The sequence below is a fragment of the Corvus hawaiiensis genome, chromosome 1, assembly GCF_020740725.1.
Source record: "Corvus hawaiiensis isolate bCorHaw1 chromosome 1, bCorHaw1.pri.cur, whole genome shotgun sequence".
Classification (NCBI taxonomy): Eukaryota; Metazoa; Chordata; class Aves; order Passeriformes; family Corvidae; genus Corvus; species Corvus hawaiiensis.
This window is the reverse complement of record NC_063213.1, coordinates 68,062,004-68,088,253: the sequence shown is the minus strand read 5'-3', so window position 1 is coordinate 68,088,253 and position 26,250 is coordinate 68,062,004. Positions and strand designations below refer to the sequence as shown.

Genomic DNA, 26,250 nt, shown 5'->3' with positions numbered 1-26,250 from the left:
ATGGTCTGCCCAAGAGCCGACGTGTGCTAGCATTGCATTGTAGATGTACTGATGCCTCCCTGGGGTTGTCCTGGAGATTCAGGACAGAAGGATCTGCTGTTGCCTGACTTTCGACCTCATGCATTGGCAGCCTCTCTCATGCTTGCACGGCCTGAACTGACTGACTTGCAGTAAATGTTTCCGTTTGTGTGCTCGCTGTCTTTTCAAAATGATTGGTAAAAAGTATTTGGGCCAAAAATAATCTACACTGGACAAGAAGATGCCAGCAGCATGTGCAAATTGCATGCTGTAGTTACTGTCCCAGCTACTAATTCAAACAGAGCTGGACAGATGTGGATTAGGAAAGTTCAGACTGCTGATTTAAAAATTTCCACTATTTCTGGTAATGGATGTTTATGTGAGCTGCCTAGTCCAAAGACCCAGGAAATGAACTGGTGGTGGTCTTTGTTTAATTCCTGGTGTACAGATACCAAGTGTTATGCTTTGATTTCCTAGTCTGTAAACTCTTCAGGGCAGGGATCAGCATTCAATTACTGAGTTTTGAAAAGCCACCTAACACACTGTGGAACCGACCTGCACAGCACTACCTTAGTATAAATGTTTAATTATAACTATCTTCTTACCCCATGGTGGAGCCTTTACAGATATCAAGGTAGAGGCATGCTGGGAACCTGCACTGTTACTGCTGAGGTGTCTCCTTATAAACAGACAGCTTTGGTTGCAAAGCAGCGTTTGGGCAGCTCTCATAAATGCCTGCTTTGCACGTGACGGACAGATTATTTATTGATTTCTTTTCTAGGCAGTATAAGTGCAAGTATATTCGTATGCTTAGAGGTCTGCCTGATTGTTTGGTTTAGAAGCATTATGTTCCCAGCTTTAATACGTGTTTTAAACCATCAGTCAAATCACATCCTTCTCTCGTTTTGCTTTAGGTCTGTATGTAAAAGTGACAAATGTCAGGGTTCTGAAATTAGGAAATTAGAAGAAGAAACTGGGAATAGAAAGATGTCACCCCCTCAGTATGTCACCTTTCCAAGACTGAAATGAAATTCAGTTGCTGGCTCTTACCATTCACAAAGTAATTCAATTCTGTTGCCTTGAATGACTTGTGTTGTAGTTTTAAACTGAATTCTTAAATCATCCCAAAAGTGATGTATGTATCATTCGTTATGTTTACACAGCATAAAAGCATATGGAGTAATGGAAACATCTAGAAATTAGACCTCCAGAGAAGAATCCCATTTTAATCAGGTTACTTATTTGGATTAAACCAACCCAAATTTAAAACACGTGGGCTCATGTACTAAACTAGTTGCACTTTCAGCACTCCAGGGGTCCGTCTGGGAGTTTATCGGTGCGTTGCTGTAGTCTGTTCCAGCCAGCTTTGCAGAAGCAGTTTGGTGTTACTAAGGTTGGAATAAGCTGATGTCAGATTTTTGTCCACTGTGCATAGCAAGTAGAGGTCAAACACTTGTACAGCCGGTGATACTATGACTTGTTAAGAATGTACGCAGCAGGTCGCTTCTCAAAACATCTTTTGAAAAGCAGCCTGTGAGAGCAGTGCCATGTAGAAGAGACATGCATCTTCCTCTGGCATCAGCAAATGGATGCATCCTATCACATTGGGCTGCTGAGCATGTTTAGTCATGTTACTGTAATAAGCTCTGGGAACAGGAATGGGTTCTGCCCTGTTGTTCTTCAGGAAGATTTGAATGAATTTGACTGGTTTGTTCCAGGGAAACTCGTGTTTCTATGTGCTGCTTTTGTGCTCGGTACAGAGAAGTAAGGAGTTGAGTTTGTTTTGTGGCTGAAGGAGTGTTTCTTTGTAGTATAAGATTGCTAACATTACAGTACTTAAACTCTTATTCCTTAGAAGAGGTAAAACTAAAAAGTGTGACTCCCAGAATTATCAGTGTTTCTGGTGCTGATAGTGTACAGACCTGTTTGGTTTTGGGATTCTCCTTTGTCCAGATAAACTTGAGTATCAGGGCCCTTTCTTGTGCTTCCAGTCATAGCCCTCAGGCATCTCTATTTTTCCTGCCCTGGTGAATCATCTTCCAACATACACACATGTAAATTTTAAGTGTGCATAGGTGGGGGTTACCATCTTTTCCCTCTTTTTTTGTCTTATCCTGACAGCTCTCAAGGTATTTTCTAAATTTGCTGGTGTGTGTGTGTGTGTCTGTGTGTGTGTGTGTATGTCAGTGGCAAGGTTGGATCAAGCCAAGCACTGATCCTGCAGACACTTTAAACACAGGTATAATTCTACTTAAGCAGGTTGTTCCTTTAAAGTCAAAATACTGGCATGGGCAAAAGTTAAGGGAAGTGTTTCAGGATTGGGGCCTGCCTTTAACTTTCAGAAAAAGTATTTGTGACACAAGCCAGAATCTTTAACCCGTGTGAGCCACAGCTCCAAACTCACCTCACAAACTTCTGACCTATTTCAGGAGTCATTGCTCAGCCCGGGGAATTGTCGTAGCTCTTGCAGCCTGAGAAGAGTTGCTTTTGAAGGGAAGTGGCCAGAAACGTGGCTGTGAACCCAAACTTCTTCAATACTCGGTGTCTGCAAGAGTTAAATGAAAGTACTCCGGCAGCTCATGTGCTCTCTGTGTGCGCATACTTTCCTAATCTTGACATGGGGTCTGAGCTGCAGGCTCTGAGGGTGTATGTGAAGTTGGCTTGGCTGTCACCTTTTCACTCCCCGGATCTGGCTGTGGCTCAGCCCGGGGACGCACCCCGCCGCTGGGATTACTGGCTGCAGAGAGCCAGCTGTCTAAAACCTGCCCCCGTGGGACTGGCTGGGCCAAGAAGGTGCCCTGGCACACCTTTCCTGCCCTCACACTGCTTCCTGCCCTTGCAGGGAGCAATAGAGGGAAGAAAATGTGCTGCGGTGGCCCCCCTTTCCTGCGCCTGGAAGATCTCTTGCACACCCGTCTTGTGCACTTGGGTCGATCTGGATGAGCTTTCTGCTCCTCTGCTGTCGTCATTTGGCTGGAGAATAGCTGCCCCCACGGATGGGTCTGCTTTAAAACGGGAACAGCTGTACCCAGCGGTCTCTGATGCTGGTGGGCTGTCCCTGCACGCAGGGAGAGGAAGGGCAGAGCACGTGTTTTTCTCCTCTAGGTGACAAAGTCCTAAGGGCAACTTGGTCTTTGGCTCTCCAGGAAGAGAAACTGCAGTTCTTTCAATCCACAGCATGCTGTCAGAAATCACCGTGCATTTCTGACCATAGGCTAGAAATGAAAGCTGCCCGTCTTTTTTTCCGCTTAGGTTTCTTTGGAAAGGCTGCCAGTGGCCACCTTGCCCCACCCTGCAGACGTGTGGGCGGGAGTGGGGGTAGCTGGCAGGAGGGAACATCACCGAAAAGGCAGAGTGATTTGGCTTGTGGCCACACACAGGAGCAGGAACAGCTGCTTAGATGGCCCCCGGAGCCTCACTGATGTCAGCATAACCAGCGCTCCTTAAAACACAGTACTGTGTGTGGGGGGTGACAGGGAGCAAGGCTGGGAGCAGCTTGAGGGGGCTAAGTGGTACATAAAACCACTTCCACGGTTCTTTTTTTCACCTCCCTCTTCTAAGCAGATCTCTACTTCCTATAGGAATGGGAAGGGTTTGGGTGAGTGAGAGTTAGGAGAAATTCATAAAACTAACGCAAGCTACCAAAAGCAAAAGAGCAGAAAGAATATGCATCGTAAAATTTGCATGTGGCTGCAGCATGTCTGTTTGCTTGGGTTCTTTCCTTCTAAGAGAAGAGTGGCTAGGAACAGTTTGGCACTGTTGGATAAATCTGTCAGTGCTGTTCCCTCCTCTGTCCTCTATGTTGTCTCTGAGAACCTGTCACACTGTGACAGATCATACTGTCAAACATCCATACTGTGTTTGAAAAGTATCTGGCTTGCCTTGGGATGGTGTATGAAATAGGGCAGGATGTGGCATCCTGCAGGGAGCATGTTATGTGTGCTTACTTGGCCTCCTGTGCGTGCTTGAGCAGAGGAAGGGAATGCACATCAGAAGAACACAGTTGTTCGCAGCTTCCTTCCACTCCCCTTGGTTGTTCCAGAGAGACGGCACTTCGCGTCATGCATGAGGTTTACCGAAGCTGCCTTTCCTGGTATGTTGATAACCAGGTTCCCTGATGGAGATGCCTCTGCATGGTTAAGGGCGGGGGGGCTGTCTCATGACTTCCATGACGTGGGATGCACAGTACAAAATTACCCTTGTTATAGGTACTGAACTGGATGAACATGAGTCCCTGTTGGGCCAAAGATGGCTTTTTCCAGTTTAATAGCTAGCATAGAAGTTTCCAAAAGTCACAATCTGACAATCTGGCGTGTAGCTGGAAGTGCTGAGGGAAGAGGATACCAGCTTTTCCAGAACTGCGCAGCTCAATCACAGGACGAGGTTGGACTGGACATGAAACTGGATTCCAGGGTGACGTGGTGATTGCAGCCTCTGCCGGCTTTGCTTCTTCCCACAGCTGGAGAGTTGATTTTCCCAGTAGGCCTGTGCCAGCATAGTCCTGCTGCTAGTCTTGTGGTGTTGTCCCAACACAGGAGTCGTGCTTGAATTGCTTGCAAAGTGGTATGCAGCACGCAAATCTAGGGGACAGGGGTGAGCCAGTCTACCCAGGCTTCTTGCAAAGCTGAATTTGCAAAATGCTGTCTCCATCAAGGGTGATGTAATAATAAGTTGCAGAGATTCCGTCTTGAAAAACAAACAGTGAGACACAGGCGTTGGGGGAGGAGGGTGTTGTGCTCTTTTATAAGGCTCTTGCTTTTTGCTAACTCAGGTTAACTTTACCAGTTGGATTAATTTTTCCTGTATCATTCCAGAATTCTTGTAGTAATTAGGACAAATGACAGAGGGTCATGGCCCTCATATGTGGCCGAGTAAGCATCTAGTCACATTCTTTTCAGTTGGGACAGTGGCATGAAGAATTTCTTTACTGAGGGTCACAGAGGGAGACAAAAAGAGAGGCAGAAAAAGAGTCCAAATGCTGTGATAAGAGCCCAGTCCTGTGTCTCCACCATTAGATCATGCTTCCTGTCTAGGCAGATGAACCCACATGAAAAACCTCGGTTCACAAACAGATGACATTCGAGTACTACCAGCATTGTAAAATATGGCTAGGACTAATATATTTGCTCTGACTTTCATCTTGAGTGCCTGGTGGAACACCTGTAAGTATTTACATTTTAACATGAGCTTTTGTGCTTGTGAAAGCAGACAGTTTGACAGCAATGACCTCTCACACAAAAGCCTGAATAAGTGATGAACTTCCAACAAATCCATGACCTGAACTCTGCTGGATGCATATTGAAGGCGACAAGTTAATATGGCCTGTGGCAGTACCAACAAGAGGCCTGGCTCTGTGCTGGGCTCTTCTGCTGGAGGTGGTCCACAGATGAGCGAGCCTCTAACCACTATCCCTATCCAAAGGCCTGGAACTAAGCATGCCTGTACTTACTGGCTGGGTGAGAACCTCAGGCAAATGTTTGATGCAGAAAGCACTTAGATTTTTTTCCAAAGGTTTCTTGTCCTGCTGCTCTGCTCTGACCCTGGATGAAGGGCTTGGTTTATGTTGCAGAGGAGGCAGAAGGGTGGATGTGTCTCCTCCCAAGTGGTGCGCTTCAGAGTTTGCTGTGTTTGAATTGAATTGAGTGGTAGTTAAAACTTAAATTATGGGCATCTCTGGAGCTGGACGTGTCTCTGCTGCAAGCACAGTAACCACTGGCTGTCAGACAGGGATGACAGTCCTAGTACAGTAACCTCTGAAATCACCCTGACCTGAATCACGTTGAAGCTGCGGCTCTGGCGATGTTTCCTCAGGACTGCCCTGTCCTGGAATGAGCAGTTCCTGGTACCTGCTTCTCCAGTGAAGCTTGGATTCAGAGCAGAGAATGCTTCCTCAAGCTGACAGAAGTGCCTCTGGATCGGTGGCAGAAGGTGCTTGAGTTCTGTGCTAAACTCTGTGGAGTAAGTCATGCTGCGTTTTCTGCCTGCAGAACTGAAAACCAGAGGGAGTCCTGGCTGTGTCTTAATACCAAGTCAGACCCAAAGCTTATCCTGCCCAAGATGCTGGTCAGTGGGGATTATCAAGAGAGACTATGGCAAGAGGGCACCTATTAATGATGCTTTTCTAATGTAGCAGCATGCAGCTTCTGGAATCCCTTGAGCCAAGGGATATTAATATAGTTACAGTAATTAGGTTCAAGAATCCTTTTTTGTGAGCTTGTCCAGTGGCTTTTTGAACCTATACTGACACTTGTCATGTTGTGATGGTGAGTTTTGCAGTTTATCCATATGCTTTGTTGGAGAGGAGGTGAAAAACTGATTTTCTAGACCTGGCATTTTATGCTTTCACTTAATATTATGTAGGACTTGTACTAAGGGAAATAGCAAGTATTCATTTGCTACCAACCTTCTCCACACCTTTCAGGATTTTTCTGGACCTTTGCTGTGTCACCTCTGTGGCCTTCCTCCCAGGTGGGAGTCCTAATCTGAGTATCCATTATTATGCAGAAATAGTTCCATACTTTTGATTATGACATTCATCAATGCTTTTTAAAGTTTTGGTTTGCCTTGTTAACATCCATCACAGGCACATGCCAAAAATACTTTATTTGCCTATATATTTATTGCTGTAAGACATATACTTGGACAGGCTTTAAAGATTTCCAAGTACTGCCATGATTCTCCAGCAGCTTTTTTGTGAAACCTTGTCCACATTGGCAAGTTGCAGTCAGAAGATGCTGATTGGTGAGGTTGTTTGTAGGTCTGGCTCAGTTGCTTCCATCCTGATTGCTTGAGAACTGCTTATTTAAATGGTGTATTTTCCTTCCCAAATATACTGCTGGTTTCCAATGTTCCTGTATCCCCTCACTTAATATGCCCCCCTGCTTCCTCCCTATAAATGGCAGCCTGAGGCATGCCCTGTCTATCTAAAACTTTGATGAATACAACTCACCAGAGACAAGGGACATTTGTCCTTGCTGGCTCTGGGGGTGTTTCTTAAGGTTCCACTTAAATTGAGAGATATTACCCACAATAAAGTTTGCCCACTTTCCATTCTTGCCTCCTGATTTGGGATGATGTCTAGGATTCATCCATCAGTTTATCCTCGGCAGATATCAGAGGAATTGTTTTGAGCTCACTGAGGTAAAATCATCATATTCTGCAATTCTACTGTGTTTCCATCCCTTTTTTTATATTTGCTAGTTGTGAACCCACTTGTCCACCTGTAGGACTGACTGGTCCATGTTGGTGGACTTTGAGATTTTATTTTTTGCAACCAAAACAATTTTGCTTCAGTACTAACCATAGTGCTAGTATTTACTTAGTTTGATTGCTTTACAAATCAGTGCCTACAAGGCTGCCGAAATGCAGCCGCTTGTGGAGGGTGAGGAAGGAGAGGTTTAGATCAGGTCATGCTAACCCCTTTCTTCCTGTGTGTGCTGCACATTCTTCACTGCTGACATGGCCTAAAAAGGAACCTTGGCTTTTAAAGCCCTACCTTAACCTGCCCACCAAATGATATGTACTACTTGATTTGTGTTCAGCTGTTGAAAACTTTATTCCAACTTGCCTGAACTGGGAGCTTAGTTGCAAGGGTGACAATAGTGCTTTCCAACCTGGTAATGAAAGCCTTTTGCAGTGGAACTCAGTTTTATCTAGGTTACTTACTCCCTGTATTAAGCCTCTCAGGACTGATGAAATGTAGTGATCTTAGGAGAAACAAGCCCAGTTCATCAGGTAGTACTGATTTATGATTATAATCTTTGAAGGTTGCTGTGTGTAAAGCCATTCTAATAAGCTGTTCGGTACTTAATTCTGACCACTGTGGGCTCTGTGAATGATACAGTATTGGAAAGTAGAAAGCATATGTGTTTGGAGAAAGGAGGCAGGGGCTGTTTTTTCGAACTATCAAGCTGTGATTGTAGGTCTGAATGTTGAATTCAGAGCTTCTCTTGTGTTGCTCTGCTGCTGCTCTACGCATTTAGTAGCTTAAATTTGAATTTAATATCATAAAGGCCATGTGAGGGCAAGGAATGGAGCCCTAGCATGGCATATGCTTTGCAGGTCTCTCTCTGCTCTTGGGTGTTAGATCAGGAAAACCTAAAAATAAACATAAAATAAAGTCATTGTGTATGTGTAAGCAGGAGGGCATGTTTATGTTGCTTTAATTAGAAGTATTTTCTTGATTGCTTGTTTTCTTAGGGTATGTATTCAAAATAATAAATATTTTAAATATCTTAAAGGTATGCCTTAAAGTGCTAGGCCAGAAAGCCGATAAGGACTTTTTGTATTTGTCCCTCTGTCTTTTGAAAGTTCAGTTTTGACTGGATCAGTTCTTTCAGCAGACTTACTGTGCAGCTGATTTAGTTGTGCTGGCAGAAGGAGGTGGGAGAAGAACAGATGATGACAGGACTTCTGATTGCAATGCAGGTAGAACAGATTTTAAAAGCCCATGCAACCATCATTAAAAAGACTGTTGCTAAAACCATCAGAACTATCTCATGTTTTCCTAGTGAAGCAAGGGCTAGGATGAAAAGTGGAAGAATCAAGTTGAATGCCTTTTTGCCAGATTATCTTTGCAAGGTCCTTGCAAAGATAATCAACCTTGGATGAAACAAGATGCATTGCCTGCTAGGATGAATCCTTGAATCATCAGCACTTGAATCAGTGCTGCTGGGTTAATGAATTCCTCTAGACAGAGCTTAATCCAAGCTCTGCTTCATGGGTTGGGGGGTAATTAGCAATGTCTGTTATATCTATCCTTGTATATAGGAATTGCATCTGCTGTGTTTGTTGGGCTTAGGATCTTTGCTGGCTTGGAGTTGTGATGCTGAAAAACCAGCACAACCATTTTGCATTCTTTTAAAGATGCTTCATTTTTAACATGTGGCTTCTTACCTGCCCTCTGGCTTCCAGCCTACTGGAAGGTGAGAGTGAGCATCTGCTCCGTGGCTACTATCAGTTCATGGGTATCTCTGTACTGTGATTCCAGTAACTCTTAAGAGTGGCAGCCTTATGTTAATAGAGCCACTTTCCCCACTCCCTCCCCTTTTCCTTTTCCCACTTGCCCTGTCTTTCAGGTACATTGTGGTGTTTGCCTTTAAAGGTTGTGTTTAGCACCACTTGTATTCAGGCATCTTCCCTCCACCACTTCAAGGCAAGTATTCTTCCAGGTATGTGACTGCAAACAATGCAAAGGGAAAAATCTCAATGGAGATCTGTTCTTGATGTTTTTTATCTCTTTGAAGATGCGCTTTTTTTAAGAGTCTTTTGATATTTAGGTATTTCCTGCCAGCTTTCCCTTTTCTGGTGTGTCTTTTGCCGTGGTAACTAAAAAAATTCATAATGACATTGAATTAGTGACTTCAGAATGGTTTCTTTGGCAACCTAAATGGGCATTTGACATCATAGGATGAAGAAGCAGCAAAACCAGCTTGAAGGGGTTTGGTTTTTTGGGTTGTTTTGTTTTCGTAATTTGTTTACCCCCTCACCTCTAGCAGTTTACTCTTGCTGTTGTAATCTTCTGAGATGCTGATACAAGGGGTTTGTGGGGATTCTCTGTAAGCCTTACCTCTGAAATGTTCTGAGTAGCCAGTCATCTTTAGTATTTTGTGTCTTTGAACAATCATACCTCACCAACTTTTGTTTTGGTCAATAAAAGGAAGGCAAATCACAGTCTTTCTCTTGCCGGGGAATGAGCAGCTGAAGGAAGGGAAGAGCTTCTGGAGAGATGTTGACCCTCAGTGCGAGCAGCACAAAACTACACACTGTTTTTTTCAAGAGACTTGAGAGTTTTGGCTGCAAAGATAGTCCCATCTTCCCACCTTATCACACATTCTTTGGTTGCTCCCTTGATGCAAATCTCATTACTGCATTAGCTGTGTAAATAATTCTGGAAATCAGATGTCTCCTTTAGCTGTTCTTTTTCTTCCCAAATTAATTTCCATCTTGAGAGAGTATCTTTCTAAATCATGCTTGATATTGTGTAAGGAGATCATGTTTCATCATGTAAGATTGTGGTCCAGGTTTTGTTCTGACTGGACTGGTACAAATCTGGTGCAGCCTTGCCAGTGTTGGTGTGTTTTTTGTGGAAGAAGTCGGTTTGAGTAGCCAGGGAAGAGTATCAATCACAGCCCAGAAATACCAGCTTAAGGAAAATAAGAGTGAAGACTGATGTAGGTTTTGTTGGAATGCCCAGGCTTCTATTATAAGATATGAAACTAAACATATGCTAAAAGCCAAGTAAGTACAAAGACTGCAACAGCACATTTCCTAGAAAATTGTCTTGTTGCAGAGGAACATAGACTGTGAAAGGGCCTTATGGCATCTGCACATTTAATACAGGCTCTGTCAGTAGTTATCATCGGTTACAATAGTCCCACTTGTTTCTAGATATCTGCAGTTATTTTTTTGTAATTGTTTGAGGGAGTAGCATATAAAACAGGGCAGCATGTAGAAATCTAAAACTCCAGCCAAAAGACACCTCCTTTTTGTGTCTATGTATTGCAGCTGTCTATCTCTTAGCAGCAGGCAGCCTGTGTAGAATGTGAGGTTTTAGCACTGAAGCGTGGAAGAGGGAATTAAGGAGTTCTGAACCTAAAACATTCTTCTTTTCTAGAGAACTTCAGTCCTCACCATTGCTTAGTTATTTGGAGACTGGGTTTTTTTCAGTGACTCCTTATATTCTGAGATAGGTTGCTAACTCTTCACTTTCCTCAGTTGTTCTCCAGTTTAGTAATCAAATGAATTGGAGCCAGTTGCATGGATACCCAGCTGGGAGGAAAGGCAAAAAAGAATGTGTGCATGTATTTTGTTATGGGTAGGAGAGGAGGAAAGGAGAGACTTCACTTTTTCACCATGAAACACTTTTGTATAAGCCAAATAAATGCTTTGTTATAGGGATGTCAGTATGGGACATTTTGTTTCTGCATAAATTATGGATAACATCGTAACACCTAGGCATTTTAATCTCCCCTTGTTCCAGCTGGAAAGGCAGAGGATTTTGTGAAGTGAGCCAGTGTAGGAGCTTCCCTGCAACAACTCAACACTGAGTTTTTGCATTTTGGACGAAGCAGATGCATGCTTTTGTACCAAGCAAGCAAACTGAAAAGAAGATACTGTGAGACTTTCCATTAAAACCTGTTTTGTTAAAACTACTTTGTGCCTTCAGTTATGCAGGTGTTGTCAGAATAGAGAATGGAAACTGTGTACTTGATGCTCTGAGAAACAGGGTTTGGGTGCTGATCTCCATCTTCCTTCTAGACTAAATCCATGCCTTTTGCTTAGGGTTTTCATTATTCCAGCCTGGCCTGAGATGCGGTTTTCCTTTCAGCTGAGATACTTGTATTGCTGTGGTTGTTACATCTGCCCTGGGCAGGCAGAGAATGCCAGCACAGGCAGTTCCTTATGCTGGTGGTACTGCTGCCTCGCTGGCGCGGGCTGGGCCGCTGCTCTGACTTAGAAAAGTACAGTTTAAGTTGTTCGGCTTTTTTGTGCATGGATGAAACCAGACTTCTCGCTTCATAGAAAAGGTTCAACCTTTCTGAATCACGTACGTTCTGGTGTGCAAAGGCCGTGTGGTGGTGCCTCGAGCAGGTTTCAGCTTTCTTTTTGTTGTTGTTGCTGGTGTTGTTCGTAACTTTTCCACGTAACTTTAAAGGCCTTGCTCTTCGGGTGGCTGGTATTGAAAGGAGTGGAAATCATCCCGGGGAGAGGAAAAGGACAGGCTAACCTTGGCACCTGGGGCCTGGCTATTATGTTGCACTTCCTCTGCGGGGCGGCGCGGGGCGCGGGGCCGCCGGAGTGATGTTCTCACAGCAAATGGAGGAAGTTCCTCCAGCAGCAGCAGCGCTTCTGGATCTCCTCTCGCCTGGGGGATGGGGCAGGGTGGTGAAAGAGGGTTATACAAGGCGCCGAGGGGAGGGGGTGGGCAAAAAAAACCCGGCAAAACAACAACCCGGATCCTTCAGCTGCGTGCAAAGCTCGACAAATTTTTCGGAAATGTGAACACTTCGGGTATTCACCGTTTTGGAGAGGGCTTGGGAAGCCAAGAGAGTGTTTCTTTCCCTGGCGCTGCTGGCGGCGGGGAAGGTACCACGGGAAGGAGCCGGGAAGGATGGAGGGGGGCGGCCGCTCCTCTCTCGCTGGTTGCTGACTAAACAGTTCTGTCAGCTGGCAGTCGGCGCGGCCTGGGGATTTGCGATAGAGCTCCTGGAGGGTGGGGGCGGCTGCGCGGGGGGAAGGGAGGGAAGGGCTGGCCCTGCTGCAGCCACTGCTGCTCCGTCGCCCTCGTGGCAGGGAGGCCTGGGTCCCCTGGGCACGGCCACGGGGAGTTTTGGCGGTGATGCCCGAGCGAAGAGGATGCGCCTGCATCCGTGTTTGTTTGAGCAGTGGTGCGGTGCCTTGAGTAGCAGCCCCAGCCCGCTGTACGCCTGTCCTGTGCAGGAGCGTGTTCCTGTCCCCACTGGTACCCGTGCCTCCCTCACCTGCTGCGTCAGAGCCCTCTGGAGCACGTGCCTCTGCCAAAATTGCCAGAGCCGGTTGCTGGGGCGTGAGGAGTGCGCTCCCATCCGAACTTGGTGCTGGTTGAGGACGCTGGGGCAGAGGGCAGCCCTGCGGGGCAGAGCTGTGTCTGCTCCTTGGCCGGGCTCTGCCTGGCGCTCACAGTGACAGTGCCAAGTGCAGAGCAGGAGCACGGCTTGGGCAGTGCCCTGCCTGTGCTCTGCCACAGGTAGAAACTGCCCCATCTAAGCATGTTAGGAAGCAGACAGTGAATCCTGGCTGCTGTTCAAGTTTAATGTTTCCTTTCTCAGCCTTGAAGGCAGATGGAGTCCAGGGTAGCCCTTGCACAGAGCAGGAGGTATTTACAATGATTCTTTTAGGTTGGTAATGTTCAAATCCTACTTTTCTGCTCCTCTTGTTTTGTTTTCCATAAATCATGTGCTGTAAGGTTGGAGCAGCCTTGGAACAGCTGTGGCTTTTCACCCATATGCTTCCCTCCCCTCCACCCCCTATTAGGAGTAAGTGAAGGATGGGTTGTATGTGAATCACCTCCATACATATTTCACTTCTCCTGTCCCAGCAGTGCAAGACAGAGAAGGACCCTGTCCTGACAGGCAAAAAGGGTGTGTGTCTCAATTGTTTGAGGTCAACTGAGTTAGCCGAACACAATTAAAAAAAAAAAAAAAAAGCTCTCTTGATGCTCCTTAAGGTACAGCCTACCGTATCCAAAGCCATGTTTGTGGCTGTGCAAGACCAGTTAATGTGTTAACCTGCATCTTAATGAACATTAAGGTAGGTTTTAGTAATGTTAGTCTGACTCAACTGAGCTACCATGGTTGTAGTCATGAGTGAACGTGGCTGGCCCACACGGACAAGCTTGCTGGAGGCTTTAGTTTGCAGGACAGCACCAGTCAGTGTTTCTGACAGTCTAAAGGTGATTCACCTTTTTTTTCTTTCTTTTTATTTTGCCAAAGCTGAGCATGCTGTGAAAGATGAGTGAAGGCTATAGAAGAGTGTTTATATTGTGATGTGGAAATCTACAGATCTCGCGCAAGAGCTGCTTTGTTGTACCTTTGTACAGCTCTCATCACCTCAGTGCAGTTCTCAGCTGGGCGTGTTGTGCCTGGCACTCCTTCACAGCACACCTGGATGCCCTTTTATGCACGAGTCAAGCAGCAGCGTGGTTTTTAGGGCCTTGCAGACCTTTGCCAAGTGGCCATACGGATGAGCTGGGCAGCTGGACTGCTGTCAGTTTGCTCTCAGCAATGTAGGTGTCTGCGAGCCGGTGTGGGAAGGTTGTAAAGCACTAAAGTATCCCAAGTGATGCCTCAGTTTCCATTCTGCTTTAAACACTCTGCTTGTGACAGGCCGCAAGAGCGAAGCACTGTGTGTGAGCGTGTTTAAATTGATAAAACTTGAATCCTTAAATATTTAACTTTCCCCCTGGTTATTGTAGGTAAAAAGGCTTCTTTGGTGCTGGGGGGTTTTCTTTGAGCAGAGAAAGAAGTCTCCAGGAGACAGGAAGACACTGAGAGGTTACTGTTCAGCCAGATACACATCGTCTGTATTTTAAAGCAGGCAGATTGGCTCTCTGAAAATGGAATTATTTTGAGAGGAGAGGGGTATATAACTGTTTGAGTGCTTAGGCGTATGGTCTGAAATGCTGAATAACCACAATTCTCACTAACTTCACAAGGAACGCTTCTGGAAACGGCTCTTGATGCATTGGGTACAAAGCACTACAAGTGCGGGTAAACAGTTCTTTAAAATATTTTGGCACACTGAGAAAACTTCAGAGAGCGCTACTTGGAAGCTGAACACTTGACTTTTCGTGGATAAGATCAGTTTAAATAGGTGTGTTTTTCTTCCTTCTGTATGTATGAGAGAGGGGAACAGGAGGGCAAGTAAAAAAATTAGAGGAAAAGACCTCCTTGCTGACTGGGGAGACTTGTTTGACCTTCTGAGCCCTGTGCACTTGTCTGTGGTGTGCAGCCAAAGGCTCTCACTTTGAGAGCGCCTTGCTCCTCGTGCTGAACTATTTTTTGACGCACTGAATGAATGCAATATGTTAACACTCCTGTAAGTCCCAGAATTGCTTGGCTGCCCCTTGCCCTGCCTGCCTTGCGCTGGCTGAAAAGGTACCATTGTTTGTTCTGCAAACAGTGGGTGATGGTTGTTTCCTAGGTGACTGTGGCACTGTTGCTGCCCTCTAGTACAAAAAAAAAAAATTGTCATTAAACACCTGAGAGCATCCCACTGTCACCAGAGACAGCGGGAGGGAGGAAGGAGCTGTCTGTAAGAGCTCTCTGGGCTGGATATTAGAATACAGATGAAGAAAATGCCAGTAAGCTAAGAAGGGGTGATGCATACATTTAGTCTATGTACAAAACGTTCTTCTGAAGAGTGGAGGGATACAGCTGTTGAAACTGCTGATTGTTTCTAAGTCTGTGTCTCTGTTGGGAAGAAATTATGATAAATTTAAAGTCTCTGAATCATATGGATCAACTTTTAGTTGTAGTTTGAGTTTACAGTGGTAATATTCTGCTTTTTCACTTAATTGATAGGACATTTTGAAGACTGCTCAAGCCAAGGGTGTATGGACTTCTACCGGGAAAGCTAAAAGTAGACACTCAACAGTTCTGCTAGACCTGTAGGTTTTCAGACTGTTTTGGAAAACAGTTATTTGGGGATGAAGTATGCATCCCCCAGAAGGACAATCCCAGTAGTTTTTTCACTGCTTTTGTGTATTCGTGAAAGGCCTGTGGTACTCAGAACAGGGACTTACTTTGAAGTGTCTAGGTGGATGGATTAGAAGAATTTTTTCAGTCTTCTCCCTGTGCTGCCTGCCCATCTACTCATGCAGCTGTTTAGCAGGGGGGATATGAGTTTAAAAAGAAAAACAAGCTAACACTTCTTTTTAATTGGTCATGGATGCTGCTAGCAGAACTTTGCCTCCCCCTGCATCAGGTTTAGTACAGTTCATACACAGGTTTCAGTAAACATTAACCACTTTTATCAGGGCTCGCAGCATGCTGAATGGTTAGCAAAGAGCATGTACTGAGAGAAACAGAAAAAATGAACAAGGCCAAGGTCAAAAGGATGGTAGGTTTTCCTTTATTAAAATACGGGGTGGAGAAGGTTGACAACACTTTGTGGAAAAAATAGGCCTGCGTGAAAAACATTATTATTGTCCTTAAGCTTTCATCTGGGTGAGAGTATGTGGGGGTACTGCAAGGAGGATGTGCATCTTGAATTTTTTTTTCTGCTCCAGTGAGATGACCAGAACAATCAGCCCTCCTCACGCTCTTGCTGACTGACAGCTTGAGCTCCTCGTGACTCAGATCAATCCAGAGCAGAGTATAAGCTTTGCTATTGCTTGTTGCATATTTGTAGGGGCCTGTTCCTACCCAGCATCCACAAAGATCCCACTGACTTCAGCAGTGCCCAGCCAGCCAGAGATCACAATTTCGTCCCTTCTGTGCCTGCAATGATACAAAGCCACCCTGGTTAGGAAGGGTGGTTAAGGAAGTGTGGTTTAGCATTTTGCCTCACCTTTCTTTCTCTTGGGTGACTTGGATGTTTCTTTATTGTGTTTGAGGGGTACAGTGCTGCTAATTTTTCTGCAGAATGAATTGCTTTAGTGATTAAAAAATAGTTGATCAGCTTAGCAATGAAAATGAGGTAATTTGTGGGTAAATTAATGAAATTGTTGTAAGTTGAGGTCTGGAAAAAAGGCATTTTGAAAAGAGCATGTAATCTGCCCTAATGAAATTTGTTGAAGCATCTGATGCCACAGTTCAAACTGTAAGTTATTTTTAATTGTGCAAATCAGCATATCCTGTCCCTCCTAGCTCCATTCAAATATTACTTTGAAAAGAAGCAGCAGCATTCACCTACATATTTGCTAGAAAACAGCATCACTGAAAAGGTTGTACCTCATTGGAAAAACAGAGATTTAGTTAAATGATACATCAAACACAGAAGAAATCCAAACCGTGTGTGGCTGATCTGACAGTAGTTTGAGAAACACCCTGCACTGCATGCCCCTCAAATCAGAAACGTGTGCGCTCAGTTAAAAATCTCATCTTTGTGGTGACACAGATGATTCAGTGCAGGAGAGGAGAGGAATTTCATTCAGCAGTTAAGCATTTGTGGGGCAGGGGTGTGAGGAGGTCATGGTGTTCAACACACCCGGTTAGGAACCTTCAGGCTCCTTTCCCTACTGCATTTTATATTGATATAAATCAGGGCTGATACTAGAGGCATCAGCACAAGAGGAAAATCCCATCCTGTTTGTTCCACCTGGATCAGATGGGAAGTAAAAGAAAGAAAGGAAGAGACTTTTTTGTTGGTTTTAAATTTTACCTATGGACATTAGCCATCCTGCTCAAAAGCATCCCTTATCATGGGAGGTGCAAGGATTCGCTCTCGCATCCTGCTGGAACTGAGCTGTGGGGTGGCTGGGCCACTGCATGGAGGAGGGTCACCACCAGGGCTGCAGTGGTGGCCCACATTCTTCCTTCTGCAGTGGCTGCATGGTCCCAGGGCAGGCAGAGGGAGAACTTTAGATGCAGGCTTGCAATTACAGCTTCTTGAAAGATGCCGTAGTTCATCTGAATATAAAATATGGACTGTGGTTTCAGTCTAAAATATCCGTGGGATTTTACCAAACCACTACAAACAAACAGCAGCACAGAAGTGACACATTTCAGGCAGGATTTTTTTTTCTTTTTCTTTTGCAAGGTGATGCGGAGACTTGTATTCTGTGATTCAGTGTTCAGAGGAAGGACATTTCTCAAATGGAGTACTTATTTGTTCATCCCTTATTCACAGACTCCCCAAAGAGCTTTATATAAAAGTTTTTCAGGTGGCTGGGAGGTAATTTTCTTTTCAGCTCTGTTGATGTTCTCCCACAGTTTCCCAGGTGTTTTTGCTGCCTTCTCCAAATTTCAAACAAACAAACAATTTCCTAGTAAGTTGATCATGTGTTGAATTAGAAGCTTTTGTAAGCCTATGGAGGGAAACCAAATCATGTGTGCCCCTTGAATTCTAGAATGCATTCACTTAGTACTGAGGGCAGGTTTAATGGGAGCATATAGGAAACACTATATGTGTGTGTAGACTTTTGCCTTGCCTGGAAACTGACCAAGGAGTAAAGTCAGACAGCTTTTAGATTACTTTGATGCCTTTGTAAAAGCTTTTTGTATTTCCTGTAGGTCTCCAGCTGATAACCAGCATCAATGAAGTGTCTTTTTATACTATTTTATTGAAAATATTTATGCAACTGCAGTGCAAGCTTTCTTGCAAAAGCAATCATTTGCAGTGCCCAGCTGGTAAACAAAAGCATTACCATTCATTCTGCAGTGCCTCAATAGCTATGGCTCAGTTCTCGCCTCTGTAGCTTGCCGTGCATGCTGCCAGTGTTTATTCCTCGACTCCTGCAAACCTGCAGGTTTTGGCTGCTTGTGGCACTGAGGTGCAGGAATGGCTCTCTCTCTCTTGAAGAATCACTCATCCTGTTTTGCCTTTTGTTGGTTAGTTGGTTGGTTGGTTGATTGGGTTTTTTTTAAACCTCTGTGGAAAAATACTTTTACTGTCAGTCTGTGGAACCACAGTCCTGTTCACCTCTGAAATTGTTTCATAAAAGGCTCTCAGAAGACCATTAGGTGCACTGGGGAATTAGGCAGAATTACATGCATCCCCTTTTTAGATACCCTTGCAAAGGCTTCAGTGCAAGAGGACTCTCTTAAAACACACACTCTCTTGATAATATAATGGAGGGACTCATTCTGTCAGCCACAAAATTTTTGTCATCTCTCCTTCAGCTGGGCTCACCTTGGCTGTGGAAGACAGTCTCAGTTCTCCCAAACTGTTGAGATGAGTTTTTAGGAGAAAACTTTTATTGGACAATGAGATATGAGACCTCTATGCTGTGCAAGCACCAGGAGGAAATAGGGTGCATGCCCCCCCACAGCCTCAGGGCAGCCAGGAGTGGTTGGGGAGAGCTGTTTTTTATTTCCTATCAATGTGTAGGTGGGCCTCAATTCTTTTGGTCTCTTACAGGAGCTGCCACTGACTCTCGCACTGAACTTCAGTAATGGTGTATGATGTGGGGTTTTTTGCTTTATTACTTAGCTCAGTAGAACAGAGCAGGTGACAGGTATTCATTAATAAGCCATGCTGCTTAACTGCCTAGCTCCAAAAGGAGCACTTCTGCATCAACTTGTATGGGTGCCTTGTGCATCTTAGGGACAGGTCAGATTCGGTTTCAGAGATGGCAGATGCCAGGTATGTTTGGGGCAGGTTGCAGTATCTGGCACTTCAGCTTCAGGAGCCAGAGCTCCCTAGGCCAAGAGCAGACTAGGCAGCATGCTCCCATCCTGCAGCAAGACCTGGACAAACATAGACCTTTTTGGGCTTCCCAGCACAGGGTGCTGACCAGATGAACTGTCCAGATGGGCTACACACGGGCCAGCGGCTGTGAATTGAGCATCCCCAGTGTGAGGTGGCATGGGGTCCGGAGAAGGGGCTTAGTGCACCTTAGTCACTGCTCTGGATAGCTTAAAAGGCAGGATTTTTTCAGTCTTGAAGCTCTCATGTAGGGTCTTACATTCAAAGCACTGATGATTTCCTTGGGACCCAGACTCTTTAAATTTTTATTAAAGGGATTCTCTATGGTGACATTTAGCTAGCACCAGATGTTGGCTTTTAGTTACCAGCATGGAGGTGGCATAGCTAATAAAGGCAAGGGTAAGAAACTTGTGAGAAACTGCCTGTCACATGAGGCTTTGTGTACTGCAGCCTGCATGAGGGCTGTCGCTTCTTCATGGGCCAGCGTTCTACAAGAAAGTTTTTCTTTTCTTCTTTTTCTTCTATACTCTTGACTGGCCAAGTGTTTTCCAACCACGTGTCTTTTCAGGTGGCCTTGGTCTTTTGTTAGAGACTACCTAATGGAGGGAGAGTGCAAAGGGAGCTTAGTGGCAGATTTGGGTTTTCTTCCCTTATATTTTGGTATTTCTTCTGAACATAACTTTCCTGTAGATCATACTTCTCCCCCTCAACCTCTTTTGGCCATATCCTCCCTCAGAAAATGTCAGCAAGCGATTGTTTCCTTTGCAGAGCTGCGATCCCCTAGACAGAGGCTTTTCCAGTTTTATGAATGCACCATTTGTTGCTGAGGGCACAACTGTTCGATATAACTGGCTGCATCCCACTCTGCTTGGGCCCAGCATGCACTAGAGCCAGGCTATGCATAAACCAGATTTTTGTATTAAATGGCACCATTTTGTCCACAGCAGCAGTCTGTCTGTCTTTTGTGTGTGGCCGTGTGAGACTTGCAGTTTTCAGATGCAAAATATATAAAGAACGGCAGTTTTGCAGAAATACGTGGTACTCAGTGAGCGTACCATGCTATTTTAAGGTTTATTTTTCTTAGGGAATTCCTGATGAGTGATATTTCTTTATTATTTTGTGTAGGCAGGCCAAAGCAAAAGCACATTCTAAAATATTTTCTAAAATGGATTCATGGTATAATATTATAAATGTAGTTGTTTTGTTGGGGATATACTCAATTATAACTTAACAGAAAATATATGTAGCACTTTGAAAGAGGGTGTGCTCATTTATGTTTTATTGTTTGTCATCAGTCTGCTGTTTATCTACCCCAGCACCACCTTTTCTTGTTCAGTGTCACAGGGCTGGCAACTGTATAGATGTAACCACTTAAAGATGCGCTGTGCTTTATATTTTTAATTATGTCTAGGAAATGTCATACGATGTCAAACCTTACACTCCTCACCACCTGACCTGCTTACCCCCCTTCTAAAGTCAGCACAATTCACTGTTTTCAGCTGAAACACTGCACGGGAGGGGCTTCTGTGTTGGGCTAGGATGTGTCTGGGGAGGCCGGAGGGGCTGCACATCCATCGGGCACAGCTTCCATCCTAGCTGGATTGCAGTCGTGTTTCTGAGCTCAGGTTTCTACAGCGCACACACCTGCAGTGCTTGGTTCACAGCTAAAATAGGGCAACAGCAGCCCTCTGGCAGACTGGAGGTACGTGAGTTGGGGGTTAGTTGGGTACCATGCTGGTTGAATGCTGTTTCTGTGTCATTTCCCTCTCAGTCCTGGAAAGCAGCTTTTAGAAAGTGCCATCTCCATTCTTAGTTACATGAGCGCAAGCTGTAAAGCAAGGAGGCTCCATGAGATTCTGGTCCCAACAGCTGAATCACAGCTTTGGGTTTTAGTCAACGCTGCCTACCTCATTTGTCTCAATGCCAAGTGTTTCTCCTCAGAATCACAGTGGTCTCTTTTTCCCATCTCTCTTCTCTCATACCTGTTGAATCCCCTCCAACAAATAAGAACACCTCCAAAGAAAGCCCACCAGTTTAGAAATTACTCACTTGTGCTTTAGTAAAAATACTTTCCATGCTCCATCATCATCGTGTTTAAATGGGGAAAATTGGAAACACCTTTGATTTTCCCTCTTTAATGAAGGCAGCACTGAGTAGAAATGAGGATTCCCCACTTCACTCTCCTTTGGGTACCCGAACATGTCTGGGCGTCAGTCAGGCTTGCCTGAAATGCCCATAATTTGTCCACCAAAAAGAAATAATAAAATGTACAGCTATGAAGCCTTTCTGTGAAGGTTTCTACACACACCCCCCTGCCTCACCATGTTCCTTCATATATTTACTGCCCACATAATGTTACCCATGGGATGAGGGTGGGAGGGGGAAGCTTGTTCTCTTTCATGTGACTGCAGCACAGTTAATAATTGTACCAGACTTCAGGCGCTCACATGACCAAAGGGATTGATCGGGCCCATAATCGAACAGAAGTTTTTTCAGGTACATCTTCGTGCCTCAGCATCCCAGTAGATTCAGAGAAGGAGACAGATCTGCTTACTTTGTGATTGCTCATTTGTTATGATCTGGCTAGCACCTGGCACAGAGACAAAGGCCTCTCTGGCCTGAAAAGCCCCCAAAGAAAAGCAGGATAGTAAATACATCTGTAAAACGGTGTTCAGGTTACAGACTGCATGTGTCTCACACGCTCTTGCTTGCTTGCTCCATCCCCCTGCCCCCCCCCACCATGCTGTCTTAAAAAAGGGATGGCAAAATATTTTGATAAATGCATCAACTGCTAAACTGTTGATGTGTTTCTTAAAAAAAAAGAGGAGTCTTTGCTCAAGCATATGCTTCCAACACTTTAATCTTTTATGGACTGCATACTTGCTGTGGGAGTGGAAGGGGATGTTGCAGGCTTGCTTTCAGTGTACTTGGGAATCTTTCCCACAGCATGCAAACTCCCCAGAAAACATGTGAAACAACGGCCTGGAAACCAGGAAGTTTCTGATGCCTAGCACTCATTGCTCTGAGGGATTTGCTGTGCTCTGGAGGTCATGGAATAATCTTTCTTCTTTGTTGGCTTCTCTAAGTTTATTTTACACACGACAGAGGGGTATGTGTGTGCTGCTGAGCTTTTAGGGGTCCTCATATCTGTAGCATGTTTTTGCTCCTGGTTCTTTTGTTACTGCGCTCCCATGATTAATATATCTGCTGCTTAAAATGGCTACTGAACCACCAAGTTCTTGTCACTGGTTACTGACTGCTTAACCCCTGTCAAAAGCCACCCAGCACAGCCTGGAGTTGATGCTTCTGTCGCTTAGCAGGTTTATTTTTGATCTTTGGGCTACTCATTAACCCTGTGAGTACAGTACACAGTGAAGACATAAATGTGCTGTGGTGATGATGGCATGTCCTCGTGCTGTGATCAGTGCTGCTGCTCCCGCACTGTGCTCTGGTTAGATTTGTGTGGCGTGCAGTCTTCTGGGTGTGTGTTTTGAGGTTTGGGGCTTTTTTTTTGCTTCGTTTTCCCACCCTCTTACCACTTAGTGTAGTTTTAAGATTTTTTGGCAAGTTGCTAATGTTGAAAAGCAGTGATGAAGGTGAGAAGTCTGGCACCTGAGGGCTGATGGTCCTGGTGAGTTGATAAGGAAGATCCAGTTCCCTCCAGTAAAGAAACTCTGCATCCAGTTTCAGTCTGTGATGAACTCAGAGTTTTGTTTTCTGGCATCTCCTTTCCGTTTACCCCTGCTTGTACTGGAGTGTGATGGAGCGTGAAAGGAGTCAGAGGAGAGAAGGGGCTGCAACTTGGCTTTGGATGCCAGAAGAAAAACAATGAACAACCTCGACCAAAAGGAGAGTTAACCAGAACATGCCACAAAACAGGTTAGGCAGGATGCAGAAGCCAGATAGGAACCTTCTTCTGTGCTTTAAGGCATCTTCAGTACACCCTCCTCCCTCTCCCTTTCAGGATTTTCCCCCCTCCTCCCCGTTATGAAATAGTCCTGTGCCAACTGGGTTTGGATGTGGGGCAGGCGGATGGTTGCAGCTCTCGCTTGCCTGCTGCCAGCTGTTTCTTAAGAAAGAGAGGGTGCACTTGTCCGTGCCCGTCATCCCGTGGCAGAGGCAGTGCTCAGCGCGGCATGTGTCTCTCTGTGCCTTCATCCGCTCCACCAGCTCACCCTGCAAACAGTCCCAACCGAAAAGTAGCGGGGGAGGAAGAGCAGCAAGGAGACAGGGAATGCTGGCGGGTGGAGCTTGGAAGGCTGATCCTCCACATTGTTAATCATTACTTGCCACATAACCTGTTCCTGTTTTCTAGAGGTTTCACTGGCACCCGCAGCCAGAAGCATATGAGGAATATGTGACAGACTGCTTTCCGAGCAGGATGGTTTGCCTTGCAGCAGGAAGCCCAGCATCTAATACAAGACATCATTTCTTCTGTACCATGTTTATGCCTAATCATTCAGTAAACATACCATATATAGTCTGGTTTGTGCTTGCTCTAACACCCTGCTGCAAGATGAATTTGCTGGTACCACAGAGATTCCTTAGCTCCTGGTAACTGCCTGACAAATAGGATATTGCCATATGTAACATAAATATTCTACACAACTGGGGTTTTTTTATGCTCCTGCTCGTAGCATGTGTTTCTGACTGTGACAGTCTTAAGTCTGGCACTTAAAAATGAAGAGGATTACACAAAACAAGGTACCTTATCAAAGGATGGAGCAGGTCCCACACGCACATTTTTTTTGCAGCGTAAAGGTTCCACGCTTCCCCTAAACAGCAGATGTTTGTGTTTATGAATCAGTATTTTGGGGATGTGTTTTTGTCTTTCTTTTTTCTTCTCTCTCCACTTTAAATGCCTGCTTCATCCTAGGTGATGTATCCCAAGCTAAAGCTGTGGTTGAGAACTTTCTCTTTTCATTCTAGCATCTTTTGTAGAATTTCTCCCCTTACTCTTTCTCTTGGCCATCTTTCTGTTTACCCTGTGCTAGCAGGGTACTAAGCATTGCAGAGGACACAAAGAGCAGCAGTGTGGCTGGATTCACAGCTAATCAGCTCTTACATATGGTTTGCCTTCAGCTTTTTTTGCTTGTTTGTTTTTAACATTGTGAAATTAATTACTTCAGTAATATTCTGACTGTTTCTGTGCTAGACAGAAGTGGCTCAGGAAAATGAGATGAAGCCTTCCTGCATACCCCAGGGTGGGGTTTTTCCTTTTTGTGCCTTCTACATCTTGCCCTGTTCGTTGATGTGTGAGAAGACAGCGCAGTGGTGTGGACCCCAGATAGCCTTGTACAGAGCATTCTGGCTGTGTGCTTGGTGATGGCTGTTAGTGCCTGAGTTCAGCAGTGTAGCGACTGGCAATGCCTCCTGTACCACTGAGGTGGTTGCTTAATCAGATGCAGGTCCATACAGGTGGATTTTTCTATAGTGACTTGCTCCTTACTTAGGCAACACTTCCAGAAGGGAAGACTTTGCAGGGGGGAATGTTTGGGTGTTATATAAATGGACAGGACATGCATTTCTGGGACTCATCTCTCATTGGCCTAGTCAGAGTGAATTATGTCTGACTGCTTGGCAGTTAATTGGACCATCCTTCCCATTTCTTAAGCTGATAAGCCCCTCACTGTCTGCCTCAATCAGGCTTCTTTGTTTGAGAAGTTACTAATGCTGCAGAAGAACAGAATAACCACTTTCCAGTAACCAAGTGAGGGGCTCTGATCGATAAGTCTATGAAGAATTCACCTTATTTCTTCAGCAAAATCCTTTCACGAGGCTTACTTGTACCGTAACGCCAGTAGCAGTTGACAGGTACTGAAAAGTAGGTATAGCCGATGTATTTCATACGTACCTTGTCCCTTTTTGAAAGTGGTATTTGTGATTAAGTATTCCCGTGAGCACCTGTATTTTGGCAGATCCCAGTAGCCATGCTGAGTAACCACAGGGGTCTGTAGATATCTCTCCATCAGGACTGGGTCTCAAAAATGGCTTTCTGTTACCACAAAGCCTTCAAACTGGGATTGTCTGTCTTGATGTGTCTGGATGGTGCCTAGCTTAGAGTGGGTGTTGCCAGAAGGTGAGTAATAAATGATGATTAATCGTCTCTGAGCTATGGATGTTTGTATGAAAAAGCACTTGGCTAAAGGCTGTGCTTCAACAAGCTCATTGAAATTAACCACACGGGAGACAGTAGTATAGCATCCCAAAGGCCTGATTCTTCTGTCTCTTGACTTGTTTTGTTTTGACTTTTGTGGATTTACTAAATCTGATTGAGGGAGAAACATGGGTCCCTTTGTGTCCAAATATCAGTAAATATCAGTTGAGTGATAACAGTGTTACAGATTGCAAATGGGCTGAGCCATACAGAATCACAGTGCACTAGAAGTAAACACCCTTTTGTTAGACTGCTCAGTAATCTTTTTAATGCAGAGGTGTGGTTATGAACCTTACAGGTAGGCATCCTTGTGTTTGTACCATTGAGTCTATATACAAATGCATAGGAAAGATGTAAATTAACACAATTCCTGTGTTAATTATATATTGAAGTTGAAAAGTAATTTTATAGTGCAGGAGACCATTTATCCTTTGCAGTCAAAACAGTAAATAAATAAAAAACCTAAAACCATAGTGATTTTTAAAATAGTTCCCATTCTGAGTTAATGTACTTATTTGAGCAATGCATTGCATCTGTGTGATTTTAGTTATTTCTAAAACTTTCTGAAAAGTAGGATTCATCACAGAAATCTTCCTTCTCCCTCCATCCTTCAGCTGTTTCTGGCAGCTTTCAGGGCCTGAAGTGCACAAGGCGGGTATTGCAGGGTTTGTGCCTTGTACAGAAATTAGAAGGACTGGGACTTTTTGTTCTTAAAAATCTTTCCAAAATGGGGTTTTGTTTTGATGTAGTCATAGAGGATGTACTTCCAAGTTGGTGCTGCTGAGTCCTGGGATGTCTGTGGCATCGCAGGAGGGTGATAAGAATAGTCACTGTTGAGTTGGGGTGTCTCTTAGAGGTGTTCTGCCATTACTGTTTGTTATGCCCAAGAAATGCAGGAACCCAGGTAAGCTGAACACAGGGCCTGGTCTGTAGAGCAGGATCGGACGGAGGGGCTGAGGGAAGCAACCACCAGCGGTGGTCAGATCACATCCCTTCCTTTCAAGGACTTACCTGCAGTCATCAGACCCCAGGCAGGTAGCCAGAGACTTCTCCTGCTGTGACTTCTTTTATTAGCATTTTTATTGATGGGCGAAGTATTTGCATTTTGGATTTTAAAGTTTTTGGAAGAGAGTGTGTGTTGTGTGTCCTGTCTGAATGTTACCTAGGCTGGTTCCAGACCAGCCAGCAGACACAGACGGCCTTGCTGTCTACCACGAAATCAGCGA

General features: G+C 44.8%; 1 protein-coding gene across 6 annotated transcripts in view; it reads left to right on the top strand.

Annotated features, from left to right (window-relative positions):
* The window catches only part of RREB1 (ras responsive element binding protein 1), a 122,292-nt gene that overhangs the window by 9,300 nt on the left and 86,742 nt on the right, over positions 1-26,250 (top strand). Inside the window, exon 1 of one of the 6 annotated variants that reach the window (XM_048309754.1) lies at positions 24,562-24,681. The exons of the other annotated variants lie outside the window; for them this stretch is intronic. The gene's annotated coding sequence lies outside the window, so the exon portion shown is untranslated. Of the gene's footprint in view, positions 1-24,561; positions 24,682-26,250 lie in introns of those variants that run through there. 6 annotated transcript variants of the gene reach the window in all.